The following is a 24,298-nucleotide window of genomic DNA, read 5'->3' on the forward strand; positions in this document are numbered from 1 at the left end:
TTTTTCGTGTATAAGAGCATATAATCAGCAAACAGAGACAGTTTTATTTCTTTTGTTTCTTTTTCTTGCCTAATGACTTTGGCTAGGACTTCCAGCACTATGTTGAATAGGAGTGGTGAGAGTGGGCACTTTGTCTTGTACCTGATCTCAGAGGGGAAGCTTTTAACCTTTTACCATTGAATATAATGTTATCTATGAGATAGATAGATAGATAGACAGACAGATAGATAGATAGATAGATAGATAGATAGATAGATAGATAGATAGACTCAGTAATCAAAAAAGGTTATATATATGACCGTTATTGTGTTGAGGTATGTTTCTTTTCTACCCGATTTGTTGGGAGTTTTTATTATGAAAGGATGTTGAATTTTGTCATATGCTGTTTCTTTATCTACTGAATAATCATGTGATTTCTGTCTTTCATTCTATTAATGTGATATATCACATTTATCAGTTTGCATATGTTGAACCATCCTTGTACCCTAGAGATACATCCTACTTGATTATGGTGTATGATCCTTTTAATATTGGATTTGGTTTGCTAGTATTTGTTGAGAATTTTTATATCTACGTTCATCAGGGATATTGGCCTGTAATGTCCTTATCTGCTTTGTTATCAGGGTAATACTGACCACTGATTTCAAAATGAGGTTGGGAGTGTTCTTTCCTCTTTGTTTTTTGGAAGAGTTTGAGAAGAATTGGCATTAATTCTTCTTTAAATGTGTGGTAGAATGGACCCATAAAACCGTCTAGTCCTGTGCTTTTCTTTTTTGGGAGGTTTTTGATTATTGATCAGTTTTCTTGTTACTTTTCTGTTCATATTTTTTTATTTCTTCATGATTCAGTCTTGGTAGGTTATATGTTTCCAGGAATTTTTTCCATTTCTTCTAGGTTGTCCAGTTTGTTGGAATATAATTTTTCATAGTAGTCTGTTGTGATAATTTGTATTTATGTGGTATCAGTTGTGATGCCTCGTTTTTTATAATTTTATTTATCTGGGTCCTGTCCCTTTTTTTTCTTGATAAATCTTGCTAAAGGTGTCAATTTTTTTATCTTTTCAAAAAAACTAAATCAGTTTTACTAATCTTTTGTTCTTCTGTTTTCTATTTCGTTTGTTTCCTCTGACCTTTGTTATCTCTATCCTTTTGATAACTTTGGACTGTTTGTTCTGGTTACACTCATTCCTTGTGGTGTAAAGTTAAGTTGTTTATTTGAGATCTTTCTTTTAGCACTATAAACTTCCTCTTAGACCTGCATTTGCAGCATTCCATAGGTTTTTGTATGTTGTGTTTGCATTTTTGTTTGTTTCAAGATTTTGTTATTTCCCTTTGGATTTCTTTGTCCAGTTGGTTGTTCAGGAGTGTTTTGTTTAATTTCCACATATTTGTCAATTTTCCAGTTTTCCCCTGTTACTGACTCCTAGATTCCTACCATTGTGGTCAGAAAAGGTACTTGATATAATTTCAGTCTTTTAAAATTTGCCGAGATTGTTCTGTGACCTAGCATATGATCTATCTTGGAGAATGTTCCATGTGCACTTGATAAGAATGTGTATTCTGCTACTGTTGGATGGCATGTTTAATAGATATATATATATATATATATATACACATACATATATATGTATATGTATATATGTGTATATATGTGTATATGTGTGTGTGTGTGTGTGTGTGTGTGTGTATATATATATATATATATATATATATATATATATATATAGTTAGTGATCTAATATGTTATTTATGTCCAGTGTTTCCTGTTGATTTCTAGTCTGGATGATCTGTTGATTGTTGAAAATGGGGCATTGAAGTTTCCTACTTTTATTGTATTGTTGTCTATTACAGTCTTCAGATCTGTTAGAATTTGCTTAATATATTTAGGTGCTCCTAGGTTGGGAGCATATATATGTACAATTGTTATAGCCTCTTGAAGAATTGACCCCTTTACCATTATATAGTGATCTTCTTTGTCTCTTCTTACAGTTCTTTACTTAAAGTCTATTTTGTTTGATATAAGTATAGCTGCTGCTCCTCTCTTTTGGTTTCCATTTGTTTGGATTATCTTTTTCCATCCCTTCACTTTGAGCCTATATGTATCCTCAAAGCTGAAATGTTTCTTGCAGGCAGCATATAGTTGAGTCTTAGTTTTTTGTTTTTGTTTTTAGTTTTTTGGTAATTATTCAATTGGTCTATACCTTTTGGTTGGAGACTTTAATTGATTTACATTTTTGTATGTTCTCCCATAGCTGCATAGTCTCCCTCTGGTTGTGTGCACAGCATTACAGGCCGGTGACAGGGGTCAGGCTGGAGGAATGTAGGTGGACAGCTGGAGGGTCTAGCCTGGAGTGTGCACACAGTGGAGGGGGTCAGCTGCAGGGGTCTAGGGTCGTGTCTTGCACTTGCACAGCTGCAGAGGCCTGGTCTGGCTTCCTTTGCTGTTCTTGGGCTCTGGCAAGGCAGTGGGGAAGCACTCAGGTGGCTGGCTGGCATCAGCCAACATGAATACCTGTGGGGTGAAAGCTGGTAACATCTGCATGTGGTCCATGGCAGCTGTGCTGGCTGCTGGTCTCTCAGTGGTGGGTGAAAGCACTGGAGTCATCTTCAGAGCACATCACCTGGAAGCAGAAATGCTTTCACTGTGTGGCTGACACTGGTAGCCCCTGCTTTTCTTCCTTGTCCCCAGCCTTCCCTGTATGTCTTCGCTTTGCCCATCTCTGAGTGGGATGAAATTAAAGCAGATCGACCGACTGCCTCAGATTAACCACTCACAGCAACTCTCACCAGCTGCCGGCCACTCACTCATGGCAGCACGTGGTAGCTCACAGCAGCACAGCAGCCCACGGCAGCACACAGCAGCTTACGCCAACCCCCGGCTGCTCATGGCAGCCCAGCTCCAGGGAGAGCTGTTGTTCACAATCTTAGCTGTAGAGGTTGCAGCTGACTGGCCCATATGGTGACCTCAGCATTAGAAGCATGGCGATCCAACCACCTGAACCACCGGGCCGGCCCCCAAGGACCTTTTTCACAGAACTAGAAAAAATAATTGAAAAATGTATGTGGAACCACAAAAGTCCTTGACTAGCCACAGCAATCTTGAGAAAGAAGAACAAAATTGGAGATATCACACTGATACCAAACTATACTACAAGGCTATGGTAATCAAATCAGTGTGGTACTGGCATAAAAACAAACACAAGATCAATGAAACAGAACAGAGAGCCCAGAAATAAACCCCGCCTATATGGTCAATTAATCTATGACAAAGGAGGCAAGAATATACAATGGGATAAAAACAGTCTATTCAATAAATGGTGCTGGGAAAACTAGACAGATACATGCGAAAAATGAAACTAGATCATTTTTTTACACCATATACAAGGATAAACTCAAAATGGATTAAAGACTTAAATGTAAGACCTGAAACCATAAAATTCCTAGAAGAAAATATAGGCAGTAAACTCTCTGACATTGCTCATAGTAATATTTTTTTGTGATATATCACCTACACAGGGGAAATAAAAGAAAAAAATGAACAAATGGGACTACATTAAACTAAAAAGTTTTGTACATCAAAGTAAACCATCAACAAAATGAAGAGACAGCCAACTGACTAGGTGAAGATATTTGCCAATGATATATTTGATAAGGGGTTAATATCAAAAATTTATAAGAAACTCATACAACTCAACACCAAAAATACAAATAATCCAACTTAAAAAATGGGCAGAGGACCTGAATAGACATTTCTCCAAAGAGGACATAACTGATGGTCAATAGACATATGAAAAGGTGCTGAATGTCACTAATCATCAGAAAAATGCAAATAAAAACCACAATGAGATACCACCTCACTCCTGTCAGAATGGCTATCATCAATAAATCATCAAACAAGTACTGGTGAGGATGTGGAGAAAAGGGAACCCTCATGCACTATTGGTGGGATTGCAAATTGATACAGCCACTATGGAAAACAGTTTGGAGGTTCTTCAGAAATTAAAAATGGAACTACCTTATGACCCAGCATTTCCACTTCTGGGTATTTATTCAAAGAAATCCAAACATTAATTTGAAAAGATGCATGCACCCCTATGTTCATTGCAGCATTATTTACAACAGCCAAGATAGTGAAGCACCCTAAGTACCCATAATAGACAATTGAATAAAGAAGTGGTACGTATATAATTGAAATAGTACTCAGCCATAAAAAATAATGAAATTTTACCATTTGCAACAACATGGATAGACCTAGAGGGTATTATGCTAAGTGAAATAAGTCAGAGAAAGACAAATACCATGTGATCTCACTTACATGTGGAATCTAAAAAACAGAATAAATGAAGAAACAAAACAGACGCAGACTCAGATACAGAGAACAAACTGATGGTTGCCAGATGGGAGGGGAGGCTTGGGGGGGCTGGGTGAAAAAGAAGAAGGGATTAAGAAGTACAAAACAGTCATGGGGATGTGAAGTACAACATAAGGAATATAATTAATAATATTGTAATAACTATGTATAGTGCTAGGTGGATACTAGATTAATTGAGAGATTATTTCATAAATTATATAAATGTCTAACCACTATGCTGTACACCTGAAACTAATATAAAATTATATTGACTATCAACTGTTACTGAAAAGTTAAAAAAATTAAAAATGCATAATATGCAAATGTGTGGATTTTTTTTCAAACAAAAAAATGAGAATGTGAATGTGAAAATGCTGTGATGACTATTAAGTACTAAAATAAGAGTCTCATCAATGTGACTCTACTGAGAATCGGAAGTTAGTGTATGTTTCTGTTGTTGTTTAGTTTTTCCCCTGTACGATTTCTCCTATGGCAGAAGCTTTAAGGAGGGTATTTTCCTGTGAGGCCAGAGCAAGTGATGGGCAGAGCAGGCTTTGAAGTGAGGTGAACCTCGGCTCAGCCCACTTCCTAGCTGTGGACCTCTGTGTTGCATAACCTTTCTGATCCTCAGGTTCCAGCCTCAGGTGGTTATGAGGAGACAGCACCTCCTCTAAGAAGCTTTCTCACATCCTCACGCTGCTCTGCTACATCCCTGCGATGCTTTGTGCTTGGCAGGCAGGGAGCTCGCTTCCTACTCCCCTGCGTGGTGGGCTTTTTTGCCTGTCTCTCCCTTCAGCCTGTGAGCCCCTGCAGAGGCTGCGGGCTCCCCATCTGGTGCATTTGTATTCCCAGAGCTTAGCTCTCTGCTTGTTCATCTTTGATGCTTTGTGAATTGATGAGTAGTGCTTAGCACATAGCAAGCACTCAGTCAATGGTACTGATGTTATTATGCTCTGAGAGATTTGTCTTTTTAAAAATAAGCTTACAGATGTCTCCACTCATCTCAATTAGCTGGATGTTAAGATGCAGACTTGGGTAAGGAATGACCATAGCACAGCAATTTTGGCTTTCCAGAAGGTTTTACCAAAGAAAGACAACTGCCAGTTGTTTTGTAATGGTAAGCCCGGATTTTTGAAACTCTGACCAGCGATCGCAGATCATAGTCTTGAAAGAAGTTGAAGGTATACTTGGTAGATTTCCAAGTCACCTTCTGTTAAGCCTGGTAAAGCTATAGCTTCCTGGGATTCTCAGAGGGGTGGGACTGTGGCAACCAGGACACAGAAAAACCTGAGCCTTAGTGTTAGATAGGCCTGGGTTTGAATCATAGTTCTGCCATCTAGAGCTGTGTAGCCTTGAGGAAGTTATATAAGTACTTCAAGCTTCAATTTCTTGAAGCGTGGAGTTAAGAATGGAACCTCCAGCGTGGGTGTAGGGGCTGCAGCTCGTGTGAGGCTTAAATGCGACAATATATGTGAAGGACTCCACGTGCTGCCTGGCACACAGTACAGCATCAGGAAATCGTGGCTGGTATTGCACTGAGACCTCCGTCCGCCTTGGGGCACTGCTGGCACCATGAGGCTCTTTTCCTTCTTTCTTCTGCCATCCCTTTTCCTCCTGCTCTGAGTGGTGTCAAGGCTCTGGGGAAATTAACAGAACGTAGGTTTTCTTTGTAGAAAACTTAAAGATTTCTGACCTACACAGATGATTGGAGCTAGTTCCTTTTGTGGGATGTGCTAGAAGAAAAGTTTCCTCCCATGCTGGTGAAAAAAATAACTTTCTTCCCTTATATGGTTTTAACTTGTACTGAGCCCCCTTTTCCTCTTTTAACATTTTAGACTTTCTATGTGATCTTAAAAAGCATTTTGTTTTCTTCTGAATATGTTTGTAATAATTGCAGAAGCAGAGGTGTGCTCATAAAGTGCAAGCCTGACTTTTGGTGCATCTCTGTGCTAGGGCCCACCTCTCACCTTCTCTGTTCTCCCTTGTTTATATTGCGTTTTGAAGAAGGGAGTCATACCTAATGGTGTCAAATAATAGCAGTCCTGCTTAAGAAATAAGTTTACCTATGTTTTTTCTCACACTCATTCTTCCTTTTGGGAATATATATATATATATATATATAGTTATACTTGGAAAGAAAGAATTATTGGAGTCAGATTGGGCATGGTTGCTAAGCCTGATCCTTTTTTCAACTCTTTATTTCATTTCTAAAGTGTTTCAATGGTGTGTACTCTTTGACCTTTTCTGGCGATGAACATTGACCCACAGAGGATGGTTTTATTATTTCATTCATTTGTTTTCATTTATCCATTTACCCATCTATCTACTCATTCTTCCATCCGTCTGCCCATCAAATACTTTTCGTACACCTGCCATGCTTGAGGCCTCATTCTGCCAGATAAAGCTCAGTGGGTTGGGAGTCAAGAGATGGGGGTTTTAGTTCCAGCTCTGCCACTCAGGTATTTTCCCCAGAGAGGAGAAATGACTTGTTCCGGATTACATGGTAACGTGGAGCTCTTCCTCCCTCTGACAGTTTATAATACAGCCACATAGAACATTCCACCACTGCCTGTGTGCCGTGGTTGGACATTTCATACCCCTTGATAGTCATGAAAAATGTACAGATGCCTCTGCTGTACATGTAGACACTTTCATTTGTGTCAACGTTCAAGCAGTCTTCAAAAAACTCACTTTATTCTGGAGACTCTCGTGGTGGTAGTAGTGTTTATGAATGACTGTATGCCCATCGTATCATTTTTGGCTTGTCTGATGGTTTCCCAAATGTTACATATTCATTTTGTGAAATCATTACCAATGGTGGACAAGCACTGTCAGAAAAGTCCAACCCTGATTTTTCTTCTTTGTCTTTCCTTTGTTCTATTTTTATGGCTCTAATAACAGGAATTTTATTACAGCAGTTTGTGTCCTCAGCTCTTTTGCTGAGGCTCTGCATAATTTATGATCTAGATTCCAAAATGTTAGTGAATTGCTCCACCAGAAATAATGGAATGTGACAGCAATGGATTCCACATTCTTGGCCCAAATATTTGTGTCTGTGGTTTACAAGTCATTTCAGAGCACAATTGCTACATTGCTCAAGCTGTTACTGGGAATGAATTCTGACACAAAAAAAAAAGGGGGGGGGGAATCTGGGTAATTCTAAAAACACAAAATGGGCCTATGCAGCAGTATTCTGCTTATGGGAATCAGGAAGAAGAGCATAGCGTATTCACCCCTAATTCCTGCCCCCCCCCAAGACATAGTTCAGCCTTCTATTTCAGGCCACACTGCTGAATATCAGGTATGTAATTGAGATCTCAGAGTATCTGCTGTGTGAAAGATATGCGTGACTGATAGATCAACATTTATCGGACAATTATCCTGCCTTAATAAAGTATATATGTGTCCTAATGATGTACCATTGAAGGTATCACTTTCTTTGTAAGGTTTTATATTCTCAGCGTGAATGGCTGATGTGAATAAGTGAATAAGTCTCACATAAACCCCAATGACCCCAAAGCTCCATATTCTGTTTAATTCCTTTTTGTTGAAATGCATTTTTTATTAGGTATATCTCCTGACTGTTTCAGAAAGATCTGGAAATAGAGCCCACTTTAAATGCAGAATCATTCAAATGACCAAAAATTGGAGTTACTTCAGAAATACTAAAGAGACTGTTTTGGTGTAATACATGAATCCTTTGCTCCCGTATTGATGTGGCTTTTGTTGGTGAGTCAGAAGAGGTTGAGTGGTTGTAGAATTAACTGTATGAAAGATCTGGGAGGTTTGTTTGGTATTAAATCGTCCTTAGAATGGCACAAATAAGATAAAATCATCTTCACCAGACTTTCCATGGAAAGAGTCCTGTATATTAATTCTCGTACCAGAGCTGATAGGACGCAATAACAGTGTGGACAAAAGGCTGCTGCTATGCTTGTGAGGGAAACTTGTCCTCCAGTTTCCAGTACACAGCTGTTCTTTTCTCTTAGTAAAAATATTGATGAGTTGTCTCCACAACCAATTTGAACCTTTACTCTATGATCGTACCACTCAGATCATAGACAGAACGATGGAGTGGAATGTATCCATATGTATATACATATGTGTGTATGTATGTGTGTATGTATGTGTGTGTTATGTATGTATCTGCTTTTTTACTATGTCCTCCAGTGAGATGTGATCAGAAACACACGCACTTAGGATTTTTCATTCATTTGTTTATTTAATATTGAATGAGCACCATGTCTCAGGCACTGTTCTAGGCATTGTAAATAAAGCAGTGAATTAAAAAAAAAAAAATCCTGTTTAGCTTACATTCTAGTATAGGAGATGTGTTTTTAAACAAACAGATAAGTGCTATGAAGGAAAATCAAGCCGGAGAAAAGGGTAGGAAAGCACAGCGAGTGGGTGGGGAGGAAGGAGGCTGGGCTGTCTGAGGTGGTGAGGTCCAGGACGGCCTCTGTGAGGAGATGCTGTTGGAGCAGAGACCTGAATGAAGCACAGCATGAGCTTCAGTGAATGGAACTTGGGTTCAAGTCCCGTCACTGTCACCGACTCGCTGGTGTACCTCTCTGAGCCGGTCTCGTCAGCTGGTAAAGTGCAGTTAGTTAAACCTTGCGTGAATGTGCTTATTGCTATTCTCCCTCCTCCCGCTTTCTTCTTTTGCGTTTAAAAATTAAATACGGTTTTATCTTCTCTGACCATGCTGGTTAACCCAGAGTTTTCCCAATATTTACAGTTACCATATTTCCCAAGTAAAAAGTCAAGACTCAAGAATCTGATCTGAAAACATACTTATTTCTGATTTATTTATATGAGTAAATATCCAAGGGAGTTGTACAAATTAAATATACTTAGGTATGCATCTAATGAATCTTGGTATTGAGAAGATTATATGAACCTGGTCATTTCTAGAAAGTCCAGGCCCATGGATACCGTTGCTCTGTTAAATGCCCGCAGTCCCATAACACTCTTGGGGAGTCCGAAAGTTCATTTTAACAGACAGAAATCGTAACTTCTTGGAACTTGAAATGGGACAGTGGGTAGCGAGAATGTTGACCTTAGTGGGAAGTGACAGCAAAGGTCCACAGTTAGAGTTTCTCACGTGGTGTGTTCCAGACGTGGGGATCTGAGTGGGACTGACGTGGACAGCGGAACTGTCAGCATTACTGTTAAAGCTTCTGTAGCGAAAGAGTCCGCTGGGACCTTATTAGTTCTGTAGCCACTAGCTGCTCCGGGGAGATTCAGAGGCACATCAGCCTCAACGTTGTGTCTGTTTTACATCAAGCTTCCTTTTAGGGAGCAACGCAGCACACAGCTCAGTCCTGGCAAGACTTCCGGCTGAATCTGGAGCATTCACTCGTCATGGTCGTCAGTGTATTACTCTGTGTTTAACAGTGCTTTCTGAATCCCTTCATTTTGTCCCCATTAACAAAGAGTCAAGGTGGACCCTCTTGACGTGATAGACAAGGAATTCACATGTCCACGGTCACCAAGAGGCCAGGACTACACCCAGGTCCAGCCCGTGACAAGCTTCCTCTGCGTCCCTGTGTGGGAAGGCCCGCCCTCCTTACTGAGCAGCCGCTGACCTGTGGCAGAGCCTTCCACAGAAATCATCTGTATCCTAATAGTTGGTGCTGCGATCCTGGTCATTTGTATGAGATAAGCCAGGAGCAGAGACAAAGGAGGTTTGGCCTAGGGCCTGCCACCAAAGGGAGCCGTGCTGGGAGAGGTGGCACCGACGTGGGCTTCCAAAGGAGACTTTCCTGGGAACGCTAGGATCACAATTTTACAGCTAGAGAGGGACTGTCGTGATTGTATCATCCAATCCCCTTAATGTTTAGAAAAACAAAACACAACAAAACCACAACTCAGAGACGCTGAGGGATTTCAATCTCAGAGCTAGTTCGTGGCCAGCCAGTGTGAGGGCCTGGTGTTTTCTAATGCCCGGCAAACAGGTCCCTGTAAGATTTTCCTTCATGTCAGGCTTACTTTCCTTAATCTCCCTCCTGCAATGGAAAGCCCTTTACTTTTTGCCCGTTTTATATTTTAAATTGTTCATCTAATGCTCATGGTTCCTAAAAGCAGTCCTGATAAAAGTGTGTTTAATTGAAACGAGCAATGATTAAGGCCTTTAGCCTTGTTACTGTGAGTTTATCTTCTTTACCGTCATCTCCTTGATTTTGATTGGACCACAGAAATGGTGCTCACTGGGTACTGGAGGCAGTTGCTCATTTCAGAGAGCCATGTTTTATTTTCTGTTGTTTCATGAATCACAACGTGGTGTGCTTCTTTCCACGTCTCTCCTCCCATTTAGGCGACTGCAGCCCGTCCCCTTCCCCGCTCCCCCACTCCTGTGCCCCAAACTCAGGATGTAAACGGTAGTTCTGTAATCCTAATAGTTAACAGGAAAAGGTGGCACGCCATGATTCATGCTTGTGTCTGTCCTTTTAAGTACCTGTATCTTGAGAACTGGTGGTCATTGTTATTCTTTGTTCATTTGAACCATCCTCTATTTTTGTTCGTTATCTTTGAATTTCGGTCAACAATATTGATTTTCTTTTAGTGGAGCAGAAGCCACCTCAGCCCTCCCCTGCATCGTGAGTTCTGTGTTGGTGTTTAGGAGCGGCAACGCCGCCTAGGGATACAGAGCTCAGGCTGTGGAGCCGGAGGGCACAGGGTCGCCCTTATCCTGCCTGTGGGGTTGTCTCTGGGCAAGTGCTTTGGCCTTGATAAGCCTCGGGACTTTTCTAAACCATTCAAGCCAGAGCGGCATTGACCAAATCAGTATCGTTACAATTCTAGACAGCAACGCGTTCCTGGATTGTTTTCTTCTTCGATCATCTGTGCAGATGGAGAGATGGGCTTCTGCCAGAGTAGGCATCTTGATAGTGACCCTGGGTAGGAGGAAAGATACAGACTCTCACACCTTCAGCTCTCTTATTTTATTAGTTATTAAAGCTTCCCTTGTGCAAATACTTACAAACATTTGCTCCATGTTTTTACAAGTTTGTGGCAGAAAGAGATTTATTGGAGCATTTAAAGATTTGTGGATCTCATTTCCCGAGAGTCTAGCAGTACATCCCTTTACCCATTATTAAACATTTACAAACACAAAGCTTTTGACAATATCTTGAGATTGTCATGATTTCTGTGTCAAACATTTGTTTGCTGCAGACTCTTCTTGGTTGGTACTATAGTTCTTTCCATAGACTGAGTTAGAAAATGTTTAAGGAGTGTGGTGGTTTTAAAATATGTCCACACATTCATTGACACTCCTCCCTTCAAAAAGTGGAGGCTAATTCTCCTTCTCTTGCGTGTGGGCCAGATTTAGAGATTCCCTGTTAACCAACAGAACGTGAAGTGATGCTATGTGACTTCTGAGGCAAAGCCATAAAAAGGATACAACTTCTGCTTGGCTCACTCCCACGTGGATCACTCATTCCGAGGAACATCAGCCACCATGTTGTGAGAATGCTCAAGCTGGACCTCCCAGTCGGGGGCAGACGTGGCTATTCCCCTCCAAGAGAACTTGTATAGCATTTGAGGTGCCTGCAGAAATGGGAGTCACATTCTTCAGACAGACACCTGATTATGTATGAGCTTGCTGGTCTGCTACCCGTGCCTTCCTGAGAGGGAGAGGAGATAGAGACAGGGGTCAGCAGTGGAGAACTGGTACTCCCTGGTTTTCAAAGCAAGCACATACAGATTTCCCATGGACCAAAGAGTGCAGAAGTTGGTCTGAGACATCTCTCCAGAACCCCTCCCAGGAAGGCTCTCTGGATGAGGAAACCCAGCAGCACGAGGCTGTGGAGTGAGTGTAACTCTAAGGATGGGATCTGAAAGAGAGTTCCCACATCAGGGAACTATGCAGTGGGTAGACTCCCCCGCAGGGGCTCCAAAGAACTTATATAAGAGCCACAAGTGGGGCCAGCATTTGTGTGCCTGCATGAAGGCACCAATAGCCCCTCTTGGGCAAAAAGCGGCAATAGCCAAGAGAATACTGGTTAACCAAGAGTCGTCTGTCCCTTTCCATGCCCCCTGGCCCAACACACTGGAGGAGTGAGGGGAAGAGAGAAGTAGTTCTCAACTAGCTGTTTTCCAGTAGAACTCTGACAGACTTTCCCTGTTGCTTATGGTTAAAGTGATGTGTCTAAGTTTCCCAGCTTCCTTGGCAAGGATGTACTGCTACTTCTAGCCAATAAACTATGAGGCCATAGAAAGCACACATGCAGGGTCTGTTTTCCTGCCATAGCCAGTGAGGTGGTGGGTGTACAGAACAGAGCCTCCTGCCAACTCACCTTGGACTTGCTCTGCAGAGCGAGTAAGAAGCAGACATGTGGTAAGCCTCTAAGACTGGAGTGTTCTCTGTGACAGCGTAACCTAGCCTACCCTGATTAATACAAGCGGGGGCACGGAAACGGAATGCTGTCCTGTTAGACGTTCCCCTGGACATCTGGAGCCCAGGTGAGAAGTCAGGTTTTGAATCTGAGGTCTGTGCAGCCCGAGTCCTACCTTAGAGAGCAGTGCTGTTCTAAGCGTGGGCCACTGCCAGTCCATGAACCGTCTGTTCCCTGTCCACGAGATCGGGAGGGAGAACACCTTTCGAAACCTTCATGGCAGCTGGACCTTGCTGTGATATTTCATTGCCTGTTATAATAGTATTAGTCTGCAACATTGTAAAAAGCAAAAAAACCCAAAACTGGCTTTTCACTAAGATAGTCTGAGAAGCACTACTTTATAGTATATTCAGACCAGTTTTAGATATAGTTAAGAGTAATCAATTTTGGAGTTATTTCATCTTTGTATTTATTCCATATATTCATTCTTGTCTGAGGCTTCTTGATCCTTCTTTTGAAATGATTCTGATATAATAACACTTACAGTAGTGATATTAGAAGCCATCACATGTAAATGCCCATATTTCCTCCCCTTCACTTTCAAGCTTAGCTTCACCTTTTCATTCCTCTTCCTCTCAGGTTCTTCTTCCTCAACTCACATTTACTTCTCAGCCACTGTAAACCTGCTTCTTCTCCCACAACTCTTTTCAATTTCTTTTGCTAACGTCTCCAGTGATCTTCTAAATGTCAGATGTCTGCCTGGCCTTAGATTTCATTGACTTGAATTCCGCACCCTGTCTGCTACTCCTGACTCCCTTCCTGGATTTCTCCTTCACTGGGCTTTTCGAGTTCCTCTTAGCTCTGGGGTTTTACTTCTTAACAACTCTGCTTAGCGAAAACTGGGTATAAATTAGTAGGAGGGTAAATTTTGGGGGATTTAGTTCATTAATAGATTTAATAAACCCTTATGCTTATTTTCTAAAGAATCCTTTTATAATGTGAATAAGCGTTTTCTTAGTTGTAAAAGGTAAGGTTTCTTTCTTTTTTTTTAAATTGTAGTTGTTTTTAAAGGACGTAATAGTGGAAATCAAACATACAACGTAAGGTGATTCACTCTTAATTTATCTTCCTGTGCCTTCGTTTTAAAACATTTTAGTTTTATTTGATTTACTTCAGTCATTATTTACTATGTGCTTTTCTATTGGTTAGGCACTGGGCACATTAATTCTTTATTAGAGTGGTGAAATGACTTACTCAAGATTGTATCACCAACTTCTAGGAAAATGGAATGGACATACGCTTCTTATTTCTCCCACAAAGGGCAACTAAAAGCTCTGGACATTACATATAAAACAAACATAAGAAGACTCAGAAACGTAGTGAGAAGGCAGATGAGCTAGGGACCTCAGGACCCAGGAAACATGATGATGAAATCCCTGGGTTTCTTTTTGCTTCAAATATATCAGACTGGACATTGGAGAAACCAGCAAGTTGGAAATGCCAATGGGCATGGATTGAAAAATAAATACCCAAGAAAAACTTACTCTCTAGCTGAAGGATCGCTCTACCAAGACAAAACTTTCAGACAATCTGGCCTTCTCCAGACAAACACCACGCAAGAATTGAGGCCCCATCCCCACCAGCAAAGGCTAAATAGAGAGCCTAAACTTTCATCTTTCCCAGGCTGTACCAAGGCCCCCACCCCACCTCCTGGGGTAGTAACAGAGAAGACCACGTGAGGAGCTGGAACTTTCACGCCTGCCAGGTGAAACTTGCACCTTCCACCTCCCCCAACTAATGGAGGAAATGGTGGAGAACCTAGACCTCCACCCCCACCTGGTGGTAACCGTGCGCTCCTCCTTCTCCTGCGATGGGGTCACAGGCTACACAGCGGAGAGTCAAGACTTTCACCACCAGTCATTGGTAGTGAGGCTGCTAACCTCGTACAACGTGATGGTGGGGAACACATGAGAAGCTTGGAAGGAGGCACCTCTCCAGTCTTCTCTCCGAAGGCTTATTGGAGAGTCAGGGCTTTCACCGTCTCTCAGTAGTAACAAGGTCATCCCTCCGTGTCGTGTCAGGGAGGCATGTGGGGAGCAGCAATGAGGTGATCCCGCCTGTTGCAGCCCTGTTATGTCAGTGGAGGGCTGAACTTCCACCCCCACCCTACAAACACGAAATGCCTCTTTCATCCCCTCAAGTACAACTAAAAATCCTTGGTATTGTATATAAACAAACAAACATAAGAATACTCCGGAAGGTAGACGAAATAGGGGTATTCAGGGTCCTAAGAATGACCTTGTAAAAAGCTCCCTGACAATGAGTTCTCCCAACAGCGGCCACATGGCGAGACCAGAATGTCCACTCCCACTGGGCAGTGACAAGGTCGCCCTCTTCACTCACCAGAGTCATGTCAGAGGAGACCTGCTCAAACACAAGATTAAAATAAGATCCAGAATCTTATTACAGAATATCCAAAAAGACTAGGTTTTAATTGAAACTCACTCATCGACCAAAAACCAGGAATATCTGAAGCTTAATGAGAAAAAACAATCACTAGACGCCAGCACCAAGAAGACGTAGATGTCAGAATTATCCAACCAACATTTTTAAAGCAAATATCACAAAAAATGCTTTAGTGACTAATTATGAGCACACTTGAAACAGAGAAAATGAAAAGCCTCAGCAAAGAAATAGAGAGTATAAAGAAAAACCTTATGGAAATTTAAAACTAAAAATACAATAATTGAAATAAGAAGCTCAGCAGATGGGCTCAACAGCAGAATGGAGCAGACAAAGGAAAGTGAACTTGGAGATAGAACAATAGAAATTCTCCAGTCTGAGCAACAGAGAGAAAATAGACTGAAGAAAAAAATATGAATAGAGCCTGGAGGATATGTTAGAGACTATAACAAAAGATCCAACATTTGTGTCATAATCCCAGAAAGAGGAGAAAGGGACTAAAAAAGAATATGAAGAAATAGTGGCTGAAAATTTCCACAAACTGATAAACATAAACCTACAAATTCAAGAATCTGATCCAATTCCAATAGGATAAACTCAAAGAAATGTACACCAAGACACATCATACTCAAACAAGAGAAAATTAATGAGAAATTAATCTTGAAAGCAACCAGAGAGAAACAACATCTATATTACATATAGGGGAAGAACAATTTAAATGACACTGAAATTGTCAGCAGAAACCATGAGTACAGAGGAAGTGGCACAACATTTTTCAAATCCTGGAAGAAGAATTATCTGAACCCAGAATTATATAACCAGGGAAAATGAAAATTAATGCATTCTCAGTTGAAGGACAAGTAAGAGAATTTTTTTACCAGTAGACCTCTAAAAGAATGGCTAAAGGAAATGCTCTTAACAAAAAGCAAATGCTAAAAGAAGGAATTTTGTAATATCAGGAAGGAAGAATATGGTTAAGAGCAAAAATCCAGGCAAATATAACGGACTCTCCTTTCAGTAAGAATATACAGAAAAACTTAACCATGAACCAACAGGATCTAATTGAGATCTTAGAACACTCCATCCAACAACAGGAAAATATAGATTCTTTTCAAGAACCCATAGAACATAAGCAAGGTAGACCATATCCTGGGCCATAAAACAAACCTCAATAAATGTAAAATAATTAAAATCAGAGTGTTCTCTAACCATAATGAAATCCAACTAGAAATCAGTAACAGAAAGATAGGTAGAAAAGACCCAAATACTTAGAAAGTAAACACATGTTTAAATGACAAGTGGCTTAAAGAGAAAGTCTTAGGAAAATGAAAGAATTCAGTGAACTGAATGAAAATGAAAATATAGCCTGTCAGAATTTGTGGGAATCAACTAAATTAGTGCTGAGGGGGACATTTATAGCACTAAATATGGCAGACAAGGGAAAAGTCTCAACTCAATAATCTAAGCTCCAACCTGAAGAAACTGGAAGAAGAAAAGCAGAATAAACCTGAAACAATCCAAAGAAAGGAAATAATGAAAGCAAGAGCAGAAATCAATGAAATTGAAACTAGAAAAACAGTAGAGAAAAATCAATAAAACTAAGAACTGGTTCTTTGAAAAGGTCACTGAAATTGGCAAACTGTAGCAACACTGACAAAGAAAAATAGAAGATACAAATTATTAATGTTGGGAATGAAACAGGGAATATCATAATAGACCCTGCAAACATCAAAGGGACAAGGAAATATTATGAATACTCTACATCCATAAATTTGACAACTCACTTAAAATGGACTAATTCCTTGAAAAGTACAAACTACCACAATTTACCCGATGTGTACTAAATAATTTGAATAGTCCTATGACTACTGAGGAAGTTGAATTCTTCATTAAAAACCTCCCCAAAAGAAATCTCCAAGCCTAGATGTTTTCACTGGAGAACTCTACCAAACATATAAAGAATTAACACCAATTCTGCAAACTCTTCCAGAAAATGGCAGAGGAGGGAACACTTCCCAACTCATTTTAAGAAGCCTATATTACCCTGATACCAAAACCAGGCAAAGATATATTTTTTTAATTACACACACACACACGCACACACACACACACACACACACACACACACGAAGTCAGACAATTAAGTTTGCAAACTCATCCTAGAAAAAGTGCTACATACCTCATTGCTGAATATCACTACAGTCACCTTTGAAGTACTCCCCTTGGGAAGCTATGCACCGACAGAAGCTATGCACCGATGCCATCACCTAGTCCACCCTTCAAAGCAATTTTGCAACTCTTTCTGGCATGGCCATCAGAGCTGTCGTCGTATTACCCTTGATGTCCTGAATGTCATCCAAATGTCTTCCTTTCAATATTTCCTTTGTCTTCGGGTAAAGAAAGAAGTCATTGGGGGCCAGATCAGGTGAGTAGGGAGGGTGTTCCAATACAGTCATTTGTTTACTGGCTAAAAACTCCCTCACAGATAGTGCCGTGTGAGCTGGTGTATTGTCGTGATGCAACAGCCATGAATTGTGGGTGAAAAGCTCAGGTTGTCTAACTTTTTTACGCAGCCTTTTCAGCACTTCCAAATAGTAAACTTGGTTAACTGTTTGTCCAGTTGATACAAATTCATAATGAATAATCCCTCTGATGTCAAAAAAGGTTAGCAACAGCATTGCAAGAAGTTTGCAAACTTAATTATCAGAACTCGTGTGTGTGTGCGCATGTATGCACACACACACATACATACATATATATACATATATATGTATATCAAATATAGATGCAAAATTCTTAACAAAATATTAACTAATAGAGTTCAGCAACATATAAAAAGAATTACACACCATGACCAGAAGAGTTTATACCGGGAATGCAAGATGGGCTCAATATTTGAAAATCAGTCAATGTAAGCCGCCATATTAACAGGCTCGAAAAGAACAATCAAATGATCATATTAACCAATACAGAATGGAAAAATAAAAGCAAAAACAAAAACACCTCACAATACCAGCTTTTGGTGTGGATGCAGAACAGTGGAACGCTCATACACTGGTGGTGGGAATGCAAAATGGCACAGCCACTCTGAAAAACAGGCTTACCGTTTGACCCAGTGATTCCATGCCTAGGTGTTTATCCTAGGGAAATGATGTTTCAATACTATCTTTGCAATTTGCAAAGATAGGAATGAAAGTATAATTATTTCAAAGTAAAAGAGTAAAAAATACTATCACAGAGACAGCAAAGGTCAAAGATCACAGAGAACAAGGTCTTTTGCTTTTATCAAAAGCTTGGTTACCATTCTGAACCCTCAAGAAACTTAACTGATTTTGCTCTGTAGTCTCAAACTTCCAAATCTGGGTGCCAGAAACTGATGAACTCTTCTAATTCTTCAACCTTCTTGACTTCCAGAAACACGTGGAACCCTTTTCAAGAATCGCTGTGTTCTATAGTTCACTGCATTTGTATTTGCTGAAGAGTTTGAGATGACCTCTGTTGGTGCTTGTGACCTGAATCAAATTGTCGGGCGGGAACCTGTGAACGCTGTCAGAGTCATGTTAGAAAATCAGAATATTAGTGTATCCTACACTAAAAGGATTTTAGAACCATGGAATTTTAGAATTGGAGAAGCTTTTTATAAAATATTATTCAATCTAATTTCTTCGCTTTATTGATAAGAAAACTTATGTTTCTGGAGATTTATTGACTAACCTGAGATCACACAACAGATTTATGGCTAGGTCAAGAGAAAAACACATTTCTCTTGGCTGTTAGTATGTTTCTGTGCTATAATAAGTGTCCTATTGAAGTCATTAGGCTAAGAGTTGTGCTTATGAAACGTATGGAGACCACTGGGTGAGTGGTTATGAACGCCTCTCACCCTTCAGTATTTCTATCTCAAAGGGCTGCCTTATTAAAATGAGTAGTTTTATGGAGCGACAAATCTGATAGCACGTGGTGGCTTCTACCGTGCCACCCTCAGGATGTACCTCTGTAGCATTCACACATTGGCCCCCAGAGTCCAACATTTGCAGTTGGTTTTTTGTGTCTTTTCATTCTTTTCTGTTTTTTTTATTGCATATAGCTGAACAGTTTTCCTTTTCCCTGGAGTGTGACCCTTGGCAACTGGGGTCACAGAAGATATCACACCACTAATGATTTGCCTCTAGCTTACTTGGCACAATGGCCAGAGATTTCTGAAATCAAAATTTCTGAAGCTTTTGAATAATGAATGGTGTCTGTTCAGGGATTAGTTGAAGGACAGAAGAAAATAACCAGAACAAGCAATTGACTATTCAGTGCTGTCTAATAAAAATCATAGTAGCTGCTATTTATTGAGCATTGATTCCATACCAGGCACTGCTGCGCCTTAATGTGCATCTCACTTAATCCTTAGAACATGGAATGTCCTTTGTGGCAGGTGTTATCACCATTTCATGGATGAGGAAACTGAGGCTTAGTGAGGGTAAGAAATTTACTCAAGGTTGCAGAGTGAGTATATGGCAGATATAAATATCTCATAAAATCGATCAGGAACTGAGCTTCAGCCGAAAAACACACAAGGTGCCAAAATAAAAATGTATACATTTTAAGAAAGGAAAAAACTATTAAAATTGTAATACTCAATATATATCAATAACAAAAGATGAATACAAGTCACGTTTGACTTCTGCAATTATAAGAGGTGCTCAAAGTGGTGACCATCAGAGTAATTTTAATGCAGTTGTTTTCTTTCTTAAGCTGTGCCTACATTTTTTTTGGCACCCTCTGTATTTACCTTAGAAAACTGTTTTGTTTTTGTTTTTGTTTTTTTAGTTTAGAACCAGAAGCAAGCCTCTCAACATAATACCCCATTATTTGACAAATCTCTCAAATTAGGAAGGACTTAGTGGACATTTTTACTCACAGTCCTTACCTGAGCACCTCCAGCACCTCGCGCTGAGTTACTGTGTAATACTTACATAGCAGTCACCACCAGTGTGTGTCTGGCACACTTGCTGTTGCCATTGTTATCCAAAAGCACCCAAACAGCTGTTCTTCTCTGGTGACAGATAAAGTTGTATCCCTCAACAAAGCAAGAAAACAGAATTCACAGGGCTAGAAGAACCTCTGTAGAAGTGATTACTAATTGAGGTGTTTCAATCCATTCATGTGGCAAAATGAAAATCCAGATTTTCCAAAATACAAAGTAGACTTTCAAGGATGGTTTTCAAAATTATCTTACATAGAAACCTTAACTAGCCAGCTGTCTCTCTGCATCTAAAATAGGGATTGATTTACCCAGAAGCTTTTTATGCCCAATGTTTTTAGGACATATTTATATGTAAAGCTGTATGTGTATGTATAAAACACAAATTCCACTATCATTCTGATATGGTGCACACAGGACGAAGACGATTATGCTAAGACAAAACTATTGACGTTGAGAAGCATCGTCGTTATTATGAAGATAAAACTAGGGGAGTTTCTGAAGCATCAGAGAGCTTATTATTTTCCTCAAGTGGTGAAAGAAGCCCAGAACTCCTTGGAGGTTGTCATGGACCTTCTGCATTTCCTTGGCAGCAAATGAAAGGAGAAATAGCTTTAATTCTTGGGGAAAAGGAGGGCAAGTGTGTTTTTTACACTCTTGTGATTCAGATGTGCGTTTACGAAGTTGAATCAGATGTTAACTAATGGCAGAAAGGAAAAGACCATAAGGTGAAAACAATGAGCTTAAACCTCAGGTTTTTTCACATAGGATCTCTGATGTAGACTGGTTCCTTTACAGGTGTTAAACTTGCTATAAAGTCCATAAGATAAAAACATTTCAAAGATTCAAGAGAGGAGGTAATATGATGATGTTTCCCCAAAGTATATTAAGGAAGTACTAGTAATGCTTTACGTCTGTAGAGCTTTACAAAGCATTTACAGTCTTGGTCCCCAAAGTGTGGCCCATGGATCAGTAGCTTCTCATCTTCTGGGAGCTTATTAGAAATGCAGACTCTCTGCCCCACCTCAGACCTAGGAAATCAGCTTAACAAGGTCCCCTGTGAATCGTGTGCACATTCAGGTTTGAGAAGCTTTGGTCTGCAAAATACTTACACATGCCTGCGTCATCTCCCCCGCCAGGGTTGCATGAATGCAGGAGAAGGCAATACTGACCTTATCACACGCAGGAGTCAGTTCCCCTGAGGGGAGGGAAATAATGATAGCAAATGCCTTTCCTTAAGCCCCCACTATGTGCCAGTCACTCTGCATAGGTGATCATATTCCCTTCTTTATCCTCCCCACAGCTGACGAGGGAAGCAATAATAGCTCGACTTTATAGTCAAGGAAAATGAAGCTCAAGAGGGCAAGTAACTCACCTAAGATCACACAGCCAAGAAATGCTAGAGCCCAGGGAGCGCCCTGATCTAAGGGCCCCTGCTCTTTCCAAGTGTTCCAGAACTTGCTAGAATGAGAAGGGCATTGCCCCAGTGGACTTCCGCCGTGGTTGCATTTCACAGTTGCCTGGGGAGCATTACGAAACACCAATGCCTGGTGCCCACTCTCTTAGTGTGTTCTGGTTGCTGTAACAGAAGTCCGCAGGCTGGGTGGCTTATAAACAGCAGACATTTATTGCTTAGAGTTCTGAAGGCTGGAAGTGTGAGATGAGGGTGCCAGCACGCCGGGGTGCGGTTGAGTGACCCTCTTCCAGGCCATGGCCGAAGGATCTCTGTAGAGCCTCTCCTGTGAGAGCACTGATCCCACTCCTGACAGCTCCACCCTCGTGACCTGATCACCTCCCAAAGGTCCCAACTACTAACACCACCCCCTTGGGGGTTAGGATTTCAACATAGAATCCTAATGTTCATTCAGACCGTACGTGGCACCCACCCTCACAGATTCTGATTGAATTGGTCTGGGGTCTGGGCCTGGCATGGGGATTTTTAAAAGCTCTCCAGATGATTCTAATGTGTACTCCCAGGTTGAGACCCACTGTTTTACAGACTGACTGGATGTCTCTCCATGGGGCATGGTTGACCGGACCTCCATCAGGCACAGCTCACCTGCCTTGGTTGGCTTGTTGCGAGAGTGCTGGCACTGGCAATGCCAGCATAGTGGCATAAATACCTACAGCATCTGATCCATTGTTACATGGAACAAACATTGCGTTCAGGGTGAGAGAAATTGATTATGGCCGTCCAGACGTGCTGAATGTCTCAAGGCAGGGTGACATCTTTTGCAATCTTTATGGTGAATACGTTCTCTTTAGTTCAACAAAGACTTTTGGAGACTGATGTGAGCCAGATACTGAGCTAAGTTCCGGGGCTCTAGAAATGAAGAAGGTAAGGTCCTTTGCCTCACGGAGCTCACAGTCTTGAAGGGGAGACAAATGGGCTTATGCAGCCCTGTCCAACAGAAAGATATTGGGAGCCACCTATATGTAATTAAAATTTTTCTAGTGGCCACATTGTAAAATGTAAACAAAAAAGTGAAATTAATTTTAATAATATACTTTATTTAACTCAATACATAAAAAATGATCATTTCAACATGCAATCAATATGAAAATTAGTGGCGTATTTTACATTCTTTTTTCATACAAAATTTTTAAATGTATGTACGTACATGTATTTTTATGACAGCACATCTCAATTTGGACTAGTCACATTTCAAGGGTTCAGTAGCCACATGTGGGCGGTGGCTACCATATTGGACAGTACACATCTAAAGATACATCGAAGAAAGCCTGTCTTCGTTGTTGGGGGAACCGGGGTTAGGGAGGTTGGTTGTTTGCTGCTACGATTTTCTACTTTAAAATGTACTGACAAGCCCCACATTGAGGTAGGTGTAATGTTATATTCCTTAGGCTGTATCTCTGTACTCAGTGAAATAATTCAGTTTGCTTCTTTAGAGCCATCAGTTGTAAACGTTCTCATGTATCAGAACTTCAGCCAAATGACTGATTCCATCTCTTGACAGAGAGAGTTTCATAGCTCAGCCTGGAGAAGAGTTACCTGTGTCTCCCAGGCCTGGTGACCCACTGGTTCCTCTTGTCAGTAACAGATGTTTGGAATAGGGCTTGACTTTGTAATAATTGTAGTTATACCAAACCTTTTAAGAATCAATCTAAACAATAAGTGTTTCACTTTATTAGAATATTTTTAAAATGGACTAAATCACAAACTGTTCTACAGAACCCCTCTTCCAGGAGATGTGGATAAGGCTATCTTTCTGTGATCAAATAATTTGGGCTACGAGATTCCCGCCCTTCCCCCCACCCCCAGGAAATTCATCCTGCACATTAGCATATGAAAGGCTCTGAGAAGTCCTGTATTAACTTTGTTTAACCCAGTGTTTCACACTCATTTGACCACAGAAGAGATAGGTATTTCAAGACATCTATTAGCATCTTATGGGACACAGCTCCTCTGTGGAGCACAGTTTTGAAAACACAAAACTGAATGATTATTTTGCTATGACCCTACATTTACCTTATGGCAACCTTTCCCACTGGAAAGGTAAGGCATAGGACCTTTCCTTTTTCCATCTAAACTTACACGGTGTAGACTAGAGAGTGACCCTCAGGCCAACAGACTGAGAGCTGCCATTATTTCTGTGCAAATACTGTCTTTGTACCTCCGTATATTGGAGTCACTCTGTATTTAAGGAACTGTCGTAGAGAGCAGGACTTGGAGAGGAATGCAGAGCAGGAGTAACCTCAAACACCACAGGGGGCTGGAAATGCTGCCCAGCATGGGTCACAACACACTGGAAACCCATAGTTCTCCACTGTCAAACCCAACTATAGTTACACTTGTGACTGAGTGATCTGAGTATGTCCGGGGCCCAACCCAACCATCAGGTTAAACAATTTCATGATTAGATTATTTCGTTATATTTAAAAGGAAGGACCACTGGTTCTTCTGGGGAACCATGGCTTTCCTTCACTGGCAATCCCTTGCGCCATGTCGTTTAGGAGCTGTTACCAGGATGGGATGTTCGGTACTTCGAAAACTGGGGGCCTCCGCTCAGTGCAGAAACCACTCACCACTCAGTGCTGGGGCATCATTTCCTATCTGCTTGGACAGAGAGCCAAACACATTCTTCCTCTCCACTCCTTCAGTCTGCTCTACGACCAAACTATTTTCTCTTATTTTGCGTGTTGTTTTTTGCCTCAG

The 24,298-nt window shown here is 40.8% G+C and overlaps 1 protein-coding gene and 1 long non-coding RNA gene across 4 annotated transcripts in view; one reads left to right on the plus strand and one right to left on the minus strand.

The window, feature by feature from the left end:
* Positions 1–24,298, plus strand: part of TTC28 (tetratricopeptide repeat domain 28) — a 611,406-nt gene that overhangs the window by 454,816 nt on the left and 132,292 nt on the right. The window lies entirely within an intron of this gene.
* Positions 10,716–17,486, minus strand: LOC141569230 (uncharacterized). Its single transcript, XR_012492716.1, has 3 exons — positions 17,332–17,486; positions 12,865–12,999; positions 10,716–11,978 (listed from the first exon to the last, which is right to left on the minus strand). It is a non-coding gene; the product is annotated as an uncharacterized LOC141569230 (long non-coding RNA).

This window comes from Rhinolophus sinicus, linkage group LG16 (assembly GCF_036562045.2).
Source record: "Rhinolophus sinicus isolate RSC01 linkage group LG16, ASM3656204v1, whole genome shotgun sequence".
NCBI classification, from domain to species: Eukaryota; Metazoa; Chordata; class Mammalia; order Chiroptera; family Rhinolophidae; genus Rhinolophus; species Rhinolophus sinicus.